This window comes from Schistocerca gregaria, chromosome 1 (genome assembly GCF_023897955.1).
Source record: "Schistocerca gregaria isolate iqSchGreg1 chromosome 1, iqSchGreg1.2, whole genome shotgun sequence".
Lineage (NCBI taxonomy): Eukaryota > Metazoa > Arthropoda > Insecta > Orthoptera > Acrididae > Schistocerca > Schistocerca gregaria.
In genome coordinates, this window is record NC_064920.1 from 202,935,109 (window position 1) to 202,949,304 (window position 14,196).

The 14,196-nt window shown below is 44.4% G+C and overlaps 1 protein-coding gene across 1 annotated transcript in view; it reads right to left on the bottom strand.

Annotated features, from left to right (window-relative positions):
* Positions 1 to 14,196, bottom strand: part of LOC126336798 (putative phospholipase B-like 2) — a 147,529-nt gene that overhangs the window by 75,093 nt on the left and 58,240 nt on the right. The window lies entirely within an intron of this gene.

Sequence of the window (14,196 nt, forward strand, 5' to 3'; positions counted from 1 at the left end):
CTACCGGGGGGCGAGCGTGATTAATAATAATAATCATACACAATTGTCGCGTGTATAGTGGCAATACCGCGAGTCCACGGTTGTGCTTGCAAGGTCGTGTACTCTCTCCTTTCTACGCTAGTGTAGTCCACTTGTGCCCGACAACTGACTTAATCAACGAGTTTTTAACTACCGTAAATGGGCAGTGGCGGAGACCGCCTAGTTTACGAGTTAAGGACACGGCGACATCAGGTATGACGACATAGGATCCGCTGGAGAGCTTGAAGCGAGCGTACAGACTATATTTCTGATCTCTAACAAGAATGTAAAGTAATAATGACCGAAATCTACAGAGGCGACCCTACCGATACTACTGGTGTATAGTGGTAAAGCACGTGCATGGAAATATAAAGGTCGCGGGTTCGACCACGGAATGCTTCAGTCTGCCTTTCATCCAGCCGTCACATCTGATGGTAAGATTCGTCCGTTTTCCTCGGTAGAATTACTGGTGTTGGTTAGCAACACGAAAGACGCCTAAGTTGCGTCCGATAGAAAGACTTGCGTCACGTAAGGTTTTTATTATAAGAGAGCATTGGTAAACCTGAACTTGGCTGAGAACGACTATTTCTCAATAAGCCTCTAGGTACCAAAAGTTCGCAGTGCTTTGGTAGAACTGAGGGTCACATTATGGGGCTGGTACGTTTGAAATAAGAATACACTTATATTTTTTGTTTGTCAGCACTTAACGCAATTTACACAATCAGTTTCTGCTTCACACACGTCTCAAGGCACCAAATTCAAGCCGTGTGAATGAAAAGTCACCTGCACTTCCACTCTTCCTACGCAGCTTTTGTGCCTCGCGTGTGACAGTGTGTGAGACTTTGGAAATTTTTATTTGTTTCATCAAGCGTCATTTCGAATTTGTCGGCAGCAGCCTGCAAACAGTTCTTTTTCATACTGCGATCTTTGTATAACATTACTTTCGACGTCCCCATAGCTCTCGCCGCTGATGCATCGCATTTATGAAAGTCATAGTTGTCTCGCTTGTTTACTTCTCCAGGTTAACCACAACAAACTCACAATAAATAAAACAAGTGGATGTATCCATGCGCGCAAACTTTCAAAAAGAAGCGTAACGATATTGTTTTCGCTCAAACGCACTATCAAACACACGACTGCAGCGCTGTCTGTGTGGGAAGCAGGAAAACGAGAAGAGAGCGAGAGAGAAGCATATATGGAGGAGGACAGGGGTAGATACTGCCTTACAGTACGTAATATTCTCCGCCTTCTTTGCTACACCGGCAATATCTCGACAATACGGAGGAAATTACTTGAAACAGAAGCGAAATGATGCAGTTTTTGCTCAGAAACTATCAGACACGTGACTGCAGCGCTGTCGGTGATAGAAGTTGAAACTAAAGTGAGAGCGAGAGTAAAGTATTGATGGAGAAGGACAAGGACAGATACGAAATATTCTCCACCCTTTGTGAATAGATTGGAAACTCTTGCAGTACGTGGGTAACAACCTGAAAGTCTCCAACGTTTGCCTGTTCATACTGGAAAATTGCCGTCCATTGCACCCATATTGCAGCAAAATTTTGAAGGCAGCGCTATAGACGACAAATATTGCCGTACATTATTACCTATGTGAACGCACCTTTAGCGATCTCTGCGATAGAAGTTAATAGAACGTGAATTATGATAATTTCTTGTCGACAGTAGATAAAGTAATACAGAGCACGAGGAAAATAACATTATTTGTAAAATTAAATTCACTTATCAGGGCAAGTTTTCGGCCCTATACTTAGCTTTGTATTTATTTAACATCGATTTTCAGTACATGCTGGCAATTATGATAAGCAGTGAGCATATGTATGTAGCGCTGCCAGAGATGACTCGCAACTGCAGCCGGTTGCCCGAGTCACATAATCAAGTGTGGACTGTCACTGATAGTGACATCTTGGCTGCCAAACAGACAGAGACGGACTGCGTGGTTCAACAGTGAAAATAAATATAGCTTCTTCACTAGGGGTGCAAAGGACAACTGACTAAGCTAACGCCATCCAGAGGCAATGCCTCAACTCCAAAGTCTGGGGGAACTGCTTGTGGTGCAGAGCTACTCTTGAAAAAATTGTATTTCCAGCAAAAGCGCAGGCGGAAAAAAATGTGTAAACTATATTCTGATTTCAGAAATACATTTGCAACATTCGGCTAGAGCTACACTGAGAACGTTAAGTTTCAGAAGTTTAGCAAATAAAACACGTTATAAGAGCTTAGTTTTAAACTGACGTTAATCACTACGTAAGTGTGTGACATATACTGCTAAAATGAAAGTTCTGCACCATTCTCACGAGTTGCTTTTTCCTTTTAAATCTGGTGTTCGCAATACTCTATTGACCCTAGCAAATCCCTACCTGCTGCTTCCTTTGTAATGAGGGTAAAGCTTACTCTGCACTGTCAGCGCGGTTCAGCAGAGCCCGCCATGTTTCCAATCGTGAACGGGACAATGCGGCTTGTGTGGACTGCTCGTTGTGTCAACATGCTGCGAAGGGACATTTCTAACAGGCGGTGGGCGCATTCTCGGTTTCTGCTAGGCGAGGCTCCCAGAAGGGGAGGAAGAAACTGAGTGAAACTTCACGAACTGAGAGCGTATGTGGTGTTATTTCAATAATTACACAAAGAGTCAAATTTACAAAGAACTTTACGGTATGAGCCGACTTATAAGTCAGAGACGGCAGTTGATGGTTGGATTGCTGACACATTATCTGCGTATCCAGTAGTGCTGGCAACTGATGTGTTATGCATGGAGATCATATCAACCTGTATTGCATCAAAGACAGCCTGAAGATGACGCACTGACGCGTTGAAACTGGTAGCCACAAAATAAAATCATAAGGGCGGTTGTAGGTGTTTTTTATTTATTTGTCACGTTAACAGTAAGACGCTGCACCCCATACGCCTGACCCGATCCCCTTCCGTTCCCACGCCTCCGGCCAATATTCATGCACCAATTCCGTTCTGAAGGGTGACAAAGCCGTTGCATTCTCACCTGAAGCAAGCCGGACCACAACTGTTTTAACGTCCTTGATATCGTAGATACTGTTAGTGTGACGGAACTGAAGTCCGAGTTGGTCCCACATACGTCCTATTGGGGGCCGGTCTGGACATCTTCCGGGCCAAGGAAGTACCTCAGCAACGGACAGTTCACGAAGACACGTGTCGTGTCAACGAGCATTGTCCTATTAAAAATAGCGCGAAGAATCTGTTGCACCCGAGGTAATACCTGAGGACGGAGGTTGACCGTGACGTACCGTTGTGCCACCAGAATTCTCTCAGTCACTACCAGCCGAGACCCGAAGTCGCGACGCTAACACACCAAGACGCGACGAGCAACACCGCTCTGCCTCTCCGAAACCTTGGAAGAATAGGACATCTACCTAGGTCACCGCCATACTCGCCCGTGATGTCCATCCAGCGTAGCCGGCAGTCGCAGTTCGTCACTGAACACACTGCGACACCATTCATCAGCTGTCGATACTTCCCGATCGAGGCACCACTTTAAATGCAGCAGTTTATGCTGTGGTATTAATGGTGGAACTTCCCCTTTGAATGTAAAGAATGACTGTGCTGGTAAAACTTCTACGTTACTTGATTTTCCAACTCCAGGGTGAAACTGAGCGTACTGAGACTGTTTCCTCTTTACTTATTCTGATCATTTCTAAACTGACACACAATATCTTAGCGCAACGCAATCCGACTTAATAATCCTTACAAAAGAACAGCCCTTACTAACAATAACCTATACCCTTCATGAATCACTTACCTCACAAAAATCTTGGTTACTCGAACTACTGCAATACAGCGAGCGCCAATACTGCCAGCTAAATGAAAGATTCTATATAGTTAGCAAATGAAAGATTTTGGCAGAGAACACACAATGTATTTACCTTAGTAGTGTTCAAAAGTCATTATATATATATATGTAAATTCTTGACATCTATTTTTACAAATTTCCTTTTTCTGACGGACACACGTCCAGATCGTCCGCTCATATCAACATCTCAGAACTCTGGCATCTCTCTCCCCACACTCGCCACTGCTGCCGGCTCAACTCCAACTGCCCACGCTACTGACTGTTAACATCCAACTGCCCAACACTATACAGGCGAAAAACTCCAACAATGAGTCCAACCAGCCACAGACTGCACACAGCGCAGTCAGCGATTTTAATACAGAGCGCTACGTGACGTTGCCAACATAAAAACCTAAACAGCCTACTTACAATGGCAGCCTAAGCACGGAACAGTAATTCCCAGGTCTTGGTCTGCTAGTATCCGACCAAAGGTGCAGAATAACACACAGTGGTGCAAAGAACCTATTGCTCGTTCTCCTATGGCACGTGCACGTGTGAAAGAGTTGCGATGCGATTAGTGCACAATGCAGCGATTCTCTGTTGTAGTGGTCAGACATGATCGCCCGCATCCTTGACTAGTACACATACCGCCAAGTTGCCACTCAGCTCTTATTGGGCCACTGTTACATCAAAATGTACCACATGTCTGGATAGTGCGTCACATTATCGGCTCGCCAAACAGAGATTGACAATGATACTACTACTACTACTACTACTACGTGATCAGGCCCAGTGGACCGCACGCTTCTGCAAGTTTCCTCCTCCACTGTATTCTGTCCATTGCTGTTATCTGCTATCCGTCCACATCTATTGACACTCGGTTTAAATCTTCATGGAGGCCATCCCTCCAACGCTTCTTGGGTCTCCCTGGGGGTCTCTTTCCTGTAGGTGTGAAATCCAGGAGCTTCCGAGGCCATCTGTGATCCTCCACCCGGGCCACATGGCCGGCCCACTGCATTCGTTTGGCTTTGACATTTCCTGCTATGTTGGGCTGCTGGTATAGTTCCTCAAGCTCTGATCCTCCATTCCCCTGTATCAGCATCCAGAACCGGACCGAAGATCATCCGAAGCACTTTTCTCTCAAAAAACGAGGAGCTTATGGAAGTCTTGTTTGCGGATACTCCATGTCTCACAGCCATATAGAACAACAGGCTCGATCAGGGTTCTGTAGAATCTTGAACCGTATGGAGAGACATCCGGACCGAAGCAGTTGTGCTAGGTTGTGGTGAGATCGGTTTCCTGCTTGTATTATGGCAATGATCTCTGCTTCACGTGACGAGTTCTCAGTGAAAAGTGCCCCTAGGTATTTGAATTCTTGCACTCTCTTGTAGGAACGCTCCCCAACCTGCACTGATTGTAGATGACCAGCAGTCTGATAATGACCACGCGTCATAACGAGGTACTCTGTCTTGGCTTCGTTTATGTTTAGCCCAAATTTGCTGGCAGCCTCCTTTACTGCTTTAGTCATTTGTTCGAACTCCTCTTCCGACCTAGAGAGTAAACATATGCCGTCTGCATAGGGTAGTATGCCATTCCTTCGATTTCAACCCTTTCGTTCTCTTGGAAGGACTCGCGTACGATCTTCTCGAGGAGAAATTTGAACAAGATAATTCTGTCTGACAGGAGTGCACGGCATTTCCGTGTCCTTCACAGTAATCACTCAACATCTGACACTGACCATGCTCGTTATACATCTACCGACCCCGGTAAGAACACACGACACAAACACTACTATTGCATTCTTGTCAGCTGTTCTACCTGACAGAGAATTGCAACGCAAACCATTTACATACCCACCTGTGGTGCGTACGAAATTACACTGATATCCGATCATATATTCTGGGTGCCTTTATATTTTTGTCAAGCAGCATATGTCATTAAAGCATACTGTCGCTATAGTGAGACATGAAACATGGAATATGTCGCGCCGGCCGGTGTGGCCGTGCGGTTCTAGGCGCTACAGTCTGGAACCGCGTGACCACTACGGTCGCAGGTTCGAATCCGGCCTCGGGCATGGATGTGTGTGATGTCATGGATGTGTATGATGTCCTTAGGTTAGTTAGGTTTAAGTAGTTCTAAGTTCTAGGGGACTAATGACCTCAGATGTTAAGTCCCATATTGCTCAGAGCCATTTGAACCATTTTTGGACCAAGAAATAATTAGTGTAGAGTAATGAAATTTTGAGGATACATTTGTCTAGATAATATATTTAAATGATTAACGTTGCAAGATTACAGGTTAATAAAAGCGCAAGGAAAGCCATCGTAAAAGTTAAATGCTGGTTCATTAGTAACAGGTATAAATGCCAGAATATTGAAAGCAAGCATCAAAACGTGCATGCAATGTGCAATGTGTTGTACAGGTCCCAGATGTGAGTTTGAGGGATGAGTTCCATGCCTGCTGCACTTGGTTGGCCAATACAGGGACTTAACGTTGGTTGTGGACGACGCTGGTGTTGTCGCTCGATGATGCCCCATATGTTCTCGGTTGGAGACAGATCTGGTGACTGAGTACGCCAAGGTAACATATTGACTTTCTGTAGAGCTTGTCGGGTTACAACAGCGATATGTAGGCAAGCGTCATCCTGTTGGAAAACGCCCCCTGTAATGCTGTTCACGAATGGCAGCCCAACATGCCGAATCACCAGATTGACGTACAAATTTGCAGTTAATCACGAAAGAGCTTCAGCTGTCCTACGAAATCGCACCCCAGACCTTAACTCCAGATTTAGATTCAGTGTGTCCAGGCCGCACATAGGTTGGTTGCGGGCGCTCACGTGGCTTCCTTCGAACTAACACAAGGCCATCATTCGCACCGAATCATAACCAGATTTCATCAAGAAGCCCAAGAGCCCTCCATTCTGCCTTCCAACTATTTCTTGCTTGACACCATTGAAGTAGGAAACGGTGGTGGTTTGGGGTTAGTGAAATGTACACTACAGGGCGTCTGGTTCGAGACTGTCCTTCAAGTAACCGATTAGTTACAGTTCGTCGGGTCACTGTGGTGACAACAGCTGCTAGATTTGCTGTTGCGGATGCAGTGCGATGCGCCACAGTCATGCGCCGAACACGACCGTCTTCCATGTCGGTGGTACCACGTGGCCGTCCGCAGCCCGGTCTTCTTGTGAAAGTACATTCTCGTGACCACCTCTGCTAGCAATCGTTTATAGTTTCTACATTCCTGCTAAGTCTTTTTGCAATATCGTAGAAGGAACATCCAGGTTCTCGTAGCCCTATTACACGTTCAAACTCATTCAGATTCAGTGAGGTGTTGATAATAGCGTCTTTGTCGCCGTGAAGACATTCTTCCTTAACATCAACTCACTACGTCCAGTCTCAAAGGTAACTAACGCTCAGGACCGTTAGAGAGAATGTTGTTGTTGTTGTGGTCTTCAGTCCTGAGATTGGTTTGATGCAGCTCTCCATGCTACTCTATCCTGTGCAAGCTTCTTCATCTCCCAGTGCCTTCTACTACCTACATCCTTCTGAATCTGTTTAGTGTATTCATCTCTTGGTCTCCCTTTACGATTTTTTCCCTCCACGCTGCCCTCCAATACTAAATTGGGGATCCCTTGATGCCTCACAACATGTCCTACCAACTGATTCCTTCTTCTAGTCAAGTTGTGCCACAAACTTCTCTTCTCCCGAATCCTATTCAATACTTCCTCATTAGTTATGTGATCTACCCATCTAATCTTCAGCATTCTTCTGTAGCACCACATTTCAAAAGCTTCTATTCTCTTCTTGTCCAAACTATTTATCGTCCATGTTTCACTTCCATACATGGCTACACTCCATACAAGTACTTTCAGAAATGACTCCCTGACACTTAAATCTATACTCGATGTTAACGAATTTCTCTTCTTCAGAAACGCTTTCCTTGCCATTGCCAGTCTACATTTTATATCCTCTCTACTTCGACCATCATCAGTTATTTTGCTCCCCAAATAGCAAAACTCCTTTACTACTTTAAGCGTCTCATTTCCTAATCTAATTCCCTCAGCATCACCCGACTTAATTCGACTACATTCCATTATCCTCGTTTTTCTTTTGTTGATGTTCATCTTATATCCTCCTTTCAAGACACTGTCCATTCCGTTCAACTGCTCTTCCAAGTCCTTTGCTTTCTCTGACAGAATTACAATGTCATCGGCAAACCTCAAATGTTTTATTTCTTCTCCATGGATTTTAATACCTACTCCGAATTTTTCTTTTGTTTCCTTCACTGCTTGCTCAATATACAGATTGAACAACATCGGGGATAGGCTACAACCCTGTCTGACTCCCTTCCCAACCACTGCTTCCCTTTCGTGCCCCTCACTCTTATACCTGCCATCTGGTTTCTATACAAATTGTAAATAGCCTTTCGCTCCCTGTATTTTACCCCTGCAACCTCCAGAATTTGAAAGAGTATTCCAGTCAACATTGTCAAAAGCTTCTCTAAGTATACAAATGCTAGAAACGTAGGTTTGCCCTTCCTTAAAGCACATCTGATGCGCATTCACATAGGAGTACTACTATCGACACTCTTATGCGACTGGCACGAAATATGAATCGGCATCGTCTCTCAGACTTAGAATCGCACTTACCAACTTTTGTTTATCTCGCATAACTCCTTATTGAGTTTTTTTTCCATCAGTGTATGTACCGCAAAAAACCAGAATAATGCGCTGCTGCTTTTGGTTAGAGCTGGGACGGCTGTGCAGACCCAAACAGTTGCAGCCATCTGCACATCATCACTGTCACCTGCTGTAGGTATCCACTACGAACATCAACACAAACCTACCAGCAACGCCGTGCGCGAAGAAAGAGGACAAGGAAAACCTGGAATGGAACCTGGTTCAGTGGCGCAGGATTCTTATCAGTTGCGTGCCCAGAGGTTGTCTCATGGCTGATGATCGTTATGGTAGTGTTGCGTTTGAACACGACTAACTGCTCGAGCAGTTAATGTCATAGTTCGAGAAATCTCTGATTCTTCTCGATCTTATGATCGCCCTGCTACCTGTTGACTTGTTCGTGCCACAGTAACTCAACGACGTGTAAAATTTGGAACACACACACACACACACACACACACACACACACACACACACACATTATATATATATATATATATATATATATATATATATATATATATATATATGCCGGAGGGAGGACTCGAACCTGCAACGGGGACAGCCACACGGACCGTGACAAGGCGTCTCAGATCGCACGGCTACCGCGCGCAACGATGTGTCTCAGCGATTTAATGCACTGTAGATTTTAATAATAAAATAACTGTGAAACACGGACTGAAATATGTTCTAGGATGCAGGTCATATCTAACGACAATAACCAATAAATAAATAAACACATTGAGTAACAAGTTACTGTTGTCAGAAGAGGCCTATCTTCCACTTGTCTGGGTGTGTAAACAAACAGGACCTGTCGGTTCTGGGTTGCACACACCCCGTGTGAATTGCTCGAGCGTCCTATGCACAGCAGGAAAGTCATCTACAGAACGCCATTTCTTCTGAGCGCTTTATCGGTGCGCATAAATTTATTTTATTCTTTTTTTTAAAATTCTCAGCGCTACATAGGCATGTTATAAATATTTCTACCTACGTCATGGAGCCAATCCCCATAGTTCCTTACTGTTCCGGCAAGATGGCGCAACAGCCACTACTGCAGGTCTTTCCATGAGAATACTGAATGAAATGTTTCCAGGCAGCGTTATTTCTCGCTTTGGGGATATCAACTGACCTGCTCGTTCTGCCTGCCTGACAGCAACTGACTATTTTTTGTGGAGCTACCTTAGGAGATTATGGCCAACGCCCAACCAGTATCGACGAGCTGAAAGATCGAATTCGTGAGTGCATTCAGGAGATACCGAACGACATGTTTTTTTCAGACAGATTGCACGAATGTGTTATTTATCATGATGGTCACTTACCAAAAGTAATATTCAAGAAATAGCGATATACACTAGTTCTCCATAAGAAAGAGAATGTATCTTTTCCAGAACATAAATTTTTGCACTTTCCCCTGAATTATTTTATTTTCTTACGCAGCCCGTATATCCATACGACCCAGTACTGTATTTGAACTCTTTCTGAAAAAAAAATTCTGTGTTTCACCAATTGTCAAATTTTAAGCACTCATAGCTTCTCGTGGCTAGTCGTAATTTGTCGTGTATCGCTTGCTCTCGCGCAGCGCGATTCAAATGTCACGTGACCCGATACTGAATGGAGCGCTGCTGCGTGTCGGAATATTTGGAGCCCGTTCGAACACGAGCGTCGTTTGCTCAGTCTTGGTCGGGTGCGTAGCATCAGAGCCCGTATCGAGCATTGCGGTCCTACGGGTTCGGCAGGAAGCTTGGTCAATTGTGTGTTTCGTCCTCGCAGGAACCCGTGTGACCTCAGGACGGCCGCCGTCCAACTACGAGACAGACTTAAGTTACAAAGACTCGACTCTCTTGCGGACAGCGCGACAACAGCGACCTAAGAATGTTGCAGCGCAGGGCGTGGAGCAACATAGCGCTGCAGGTTATGGAGAAGCACACACTGATTCCACACATGTGCAAGTATGTACACTTTCGAGCCGACTGCCTTTATTTTGTTAGTGTTTTGTTTTTATTTTACAGTCATGTTGCGTTTCTAATCTCACATGCATCGTTCTTTCGCTCTCTGCTTCCATTGAATCTAAGCCCATACGAGTGTCTAGACATGCAGGTGGTACAAAATTCTACTCTGCTTCTGAGCAGTTTAACTCTGCGCTCCCGCCGCAGGTTGCGTGCTTTGTCACTACCTGCTGGATTAAGCAGCGAGTCCCAGTGAAGTTTTTACGTGGCTTCCCACAGACGTTCAGGGGTTCCAATCTCTTCTCCTTTCGAATAACCCATTTGAAGGGTACGATGAGTCAACTTTGGCTACTCTTCACTCTATTAGATCTCCTTAGTTTCCAAATTTCCTTCATCCTTTTAGAGTGTTGTTCCCTTTCTTCTTGAGTCCACTTTCGTCTAGTTTTCTTTCTCTTCTCAAATTCTGCCATTTGAACTGCCTTTCTGAAATGTGTTCTGTTTTCTATTGTGTCTATTGTAATTCCAGCGTTTTCCATGTCCTTTTCAGTCTCTATGAACCATGCGGGCTTGGATTTGTAGCTATTGAGTAATGTGAATATCCACTTGGTTAGTCTGTTATCAATTCTGAATATATGTCCAAAAAGCTGTAGTCTTCTCTTCCTCATTACATCAGTGTTTCAGTTTTCAAGTATAGCTCTCTGTTTGGTCTTAACCTGTATTCACCATTATCGTTTCTTTCAGCTCCCAGTATTTTCCTTAAAATTCTTCTTTCGAATTCTCTAGTTTCTCAAGATCTCCATTTCTTTTTAGTTTAAGCGTTTCTGCCGCATACAGAGCTTGAGATCTGGCCACTGTTTAGTAGTGTCTTAATTTCGTGTTCCAGGACAAGGATTTTTGTTATAAACGTTTTTGGTCATATGAAACACGATTTCCATTTTGTGCACTCTAGTTTCTGTAGCTGTCTTTTATTTTGCATTGTATGTAATCCACTCTCCTAGGTATTTAAAGGAATCTGTTTTGTGTATTGTATTGTTGTCAACTGCACTATTTTGAGGAGCATCACATGCTCGACCTGCAGTTTGCAGAACTATGACGCAGAAAATGCATAACCACACTCAGACGCGGTTCTCACATTCAATATTTGTTTTCGCAGAACTTCATTTAGCAGTATTCACTAAGCACTATTTTTAGTAAACAGAGTTTTGCATCCCCTGCAAAGCGGAAACTATTAGTCCTACAGAAAGAATAAATAGGAGCTGTTTTGTAAGAAATTTAATCTAGTTTCATTTTGTAATGTGAAATGTTTCTGCTAATAGGCGCGGTTTTCGGGTTATTCAGTCAGAACACAAAAAGTTACCTTTAAACGACGCTTCATCGTCATGCTGACATCCCACAGATAGGTATATTTAGTGTGTTCATCACACTCCCTTATACTACCGTACGAAGCTTAGTCCGACTTATCCTACCTTGCAAATGTCTGAATTTCCGCTCCACCACTCGCTCCAAAGCCTCGACGGCATGCACTCCACCTCGCCTTCCGGATCCCTCACCTACTCATATCACGTACGAACTTATTAATTTTTCCCCTCTCCTCTCCTACACTGAACACTTTCATATTTCCTACAATTCCCGTAAACTTCGACTAACGATGCAATAATTTCATCTATTCCTACCAGCCCTCGTAGCCTGCTACGTTATCCACATCCCATTCCAACGCAAGCCTGCTACGTTATCCACATCCCGTTCCAACGCAACGTTAATCATCTCCATTACCACGAAATCCACCCAGAAGCTAGCCATCCTTCCAAATGTAACGAAATTCTCATTTTCCTCTCAGAATTAGGAATCATTTATTTTCTCCCTCCCTCCCTACAGCTAAATTCGGCGTCCTTCGTCCCGTGTGTTTCGTCTCATTTTCTTCCAAAAAACTGCAAAAAACCTATCGCTGACTCTCCAGTCATGAAAGGAAATCGGCATGTTTTGAGTGGCTGAAGGAAGTCATCGATACTTTAACCAATATATTTCACGTCAATCAAGATGTTTTCTGTTTTAAAATCACATATATAGGGATGCATTACCCCTGAAAGCCCACCACCATATAACAAATGGACGAAACAACAATGAAGAATATACAGTGCTTGACAAAAGAAAGTCAAGCAGGAAAGTAAACGAAACTTCCACGGATTGAGAAGGCATGTGATATTATTTGAGTGATTACCAATCCGAGTAAAATTTACAAACTTCGGCAGTATAAGTCCACTTATTATGACGTTGCACTCCGCATGGCCTGGATGTACGCATAATTCATTTGGGGTGTCATAAAACCTATCGTAACAGATCCTTGCTGTCGTGGGTAATGGCATTGCGACAGAGTTTATATACGAGCTGGTGCCACATGTTCTATTGCGAACAGATCTCGACATTCTGTTGGCCACAGGAGGACCCCAACATCACACAGGAGCTCCATGGACACATGTGCCATGTTTGCACGAGCACCGTCCTGTTGAAAAATGGACTCACGATACTGCCGCATGAGAGGCAGCACATGAGGATGCCGGATGTCCGTGAAGTACAGCAATGCTACCAGAGTTCTGTCAGTCATTACCAGCCATGCTCTGAAGCCATGACCGATGGCTCCTCACACCATGACACCAGGAGTAACACTGCTCCAAAACAGTGGAGGAACGGGACCTATCCCAAGGTCGCTCCCATACTCACTGATGATGGTAATCTGGGATAGTGGAGAACAACGATTCATTGCTGACCATAATACGACGGCACTGCATCAGTAGTCCATGCTGCCGGTTATGACAACTCCAGATTCAGCGGTTTGTGTTGTTGTGTTAATGACAGATTACACAGGGGACGGTAATTGCCTCGTCTCCCACCACTGGTTAAGGACGACACAACGTCGCAGGGAGTCCATTAGTTGTTCTCTGGTGGCAGGCACTGATGCGAAGGCGTTGTGTGCTTGGTGCACAACGTAACCATCCTCTCTTGCGATAATCAGATATGGTCAATTGGAATCGTGACAACGAGTATGCTGCCGTCACATACCCATGGAGTCAAACACTGAGCCACTGTTACGTCCGAATGCTTCACAAACCTGGATATTGCACAATTCATTCAGTTGATCAAATGGAGACACATGACGAGGCCTTTTTCAAACTTTGTTAGTTGCTGATGCTGATAGCGCTATCTCAGACGAGTATGTAGCAATTTCGTGTCATAGTGATCACTCAACGTCTGAAGGTGTTCCAGCCCTTTACTACCATACCAGGTCTGGTAACACAGAATTGCAACATTTACATATTTGTCATTGATATGTACGAAGTTACATTGACTTGCGACCACGTCTTCTGGGTGCTTCACTTTCTTCATCGGGCAGTGAATATACCGATGACCGTCTATACGATGTGCAGATAGCCAGCCGCTGTGGCCGAGCGATTCTCGGCGCTTCAGTCTGCTGCGGTCGCAGGTTCGAATCCTGCCTCGGGCATGGATGTGTGTGATGTCCTTAGGTTAGTTAGGTTTAAGTAGTTCTAAGTCTAGGGGACTGATGATCTCAAATGTTAAGTCCGATAATGATCAGAGCCATTTGAACCATTTTTTTGAATGTGCAGATAAATGGCACACGTGACATTCATCCCCTTGGATTAAGGTGACATGATGACACCGCAATGGGTTATTGGTCACAAAAGCAACTCCCATTCCCATGGTTATCAAAGAATCAGATAACCCTA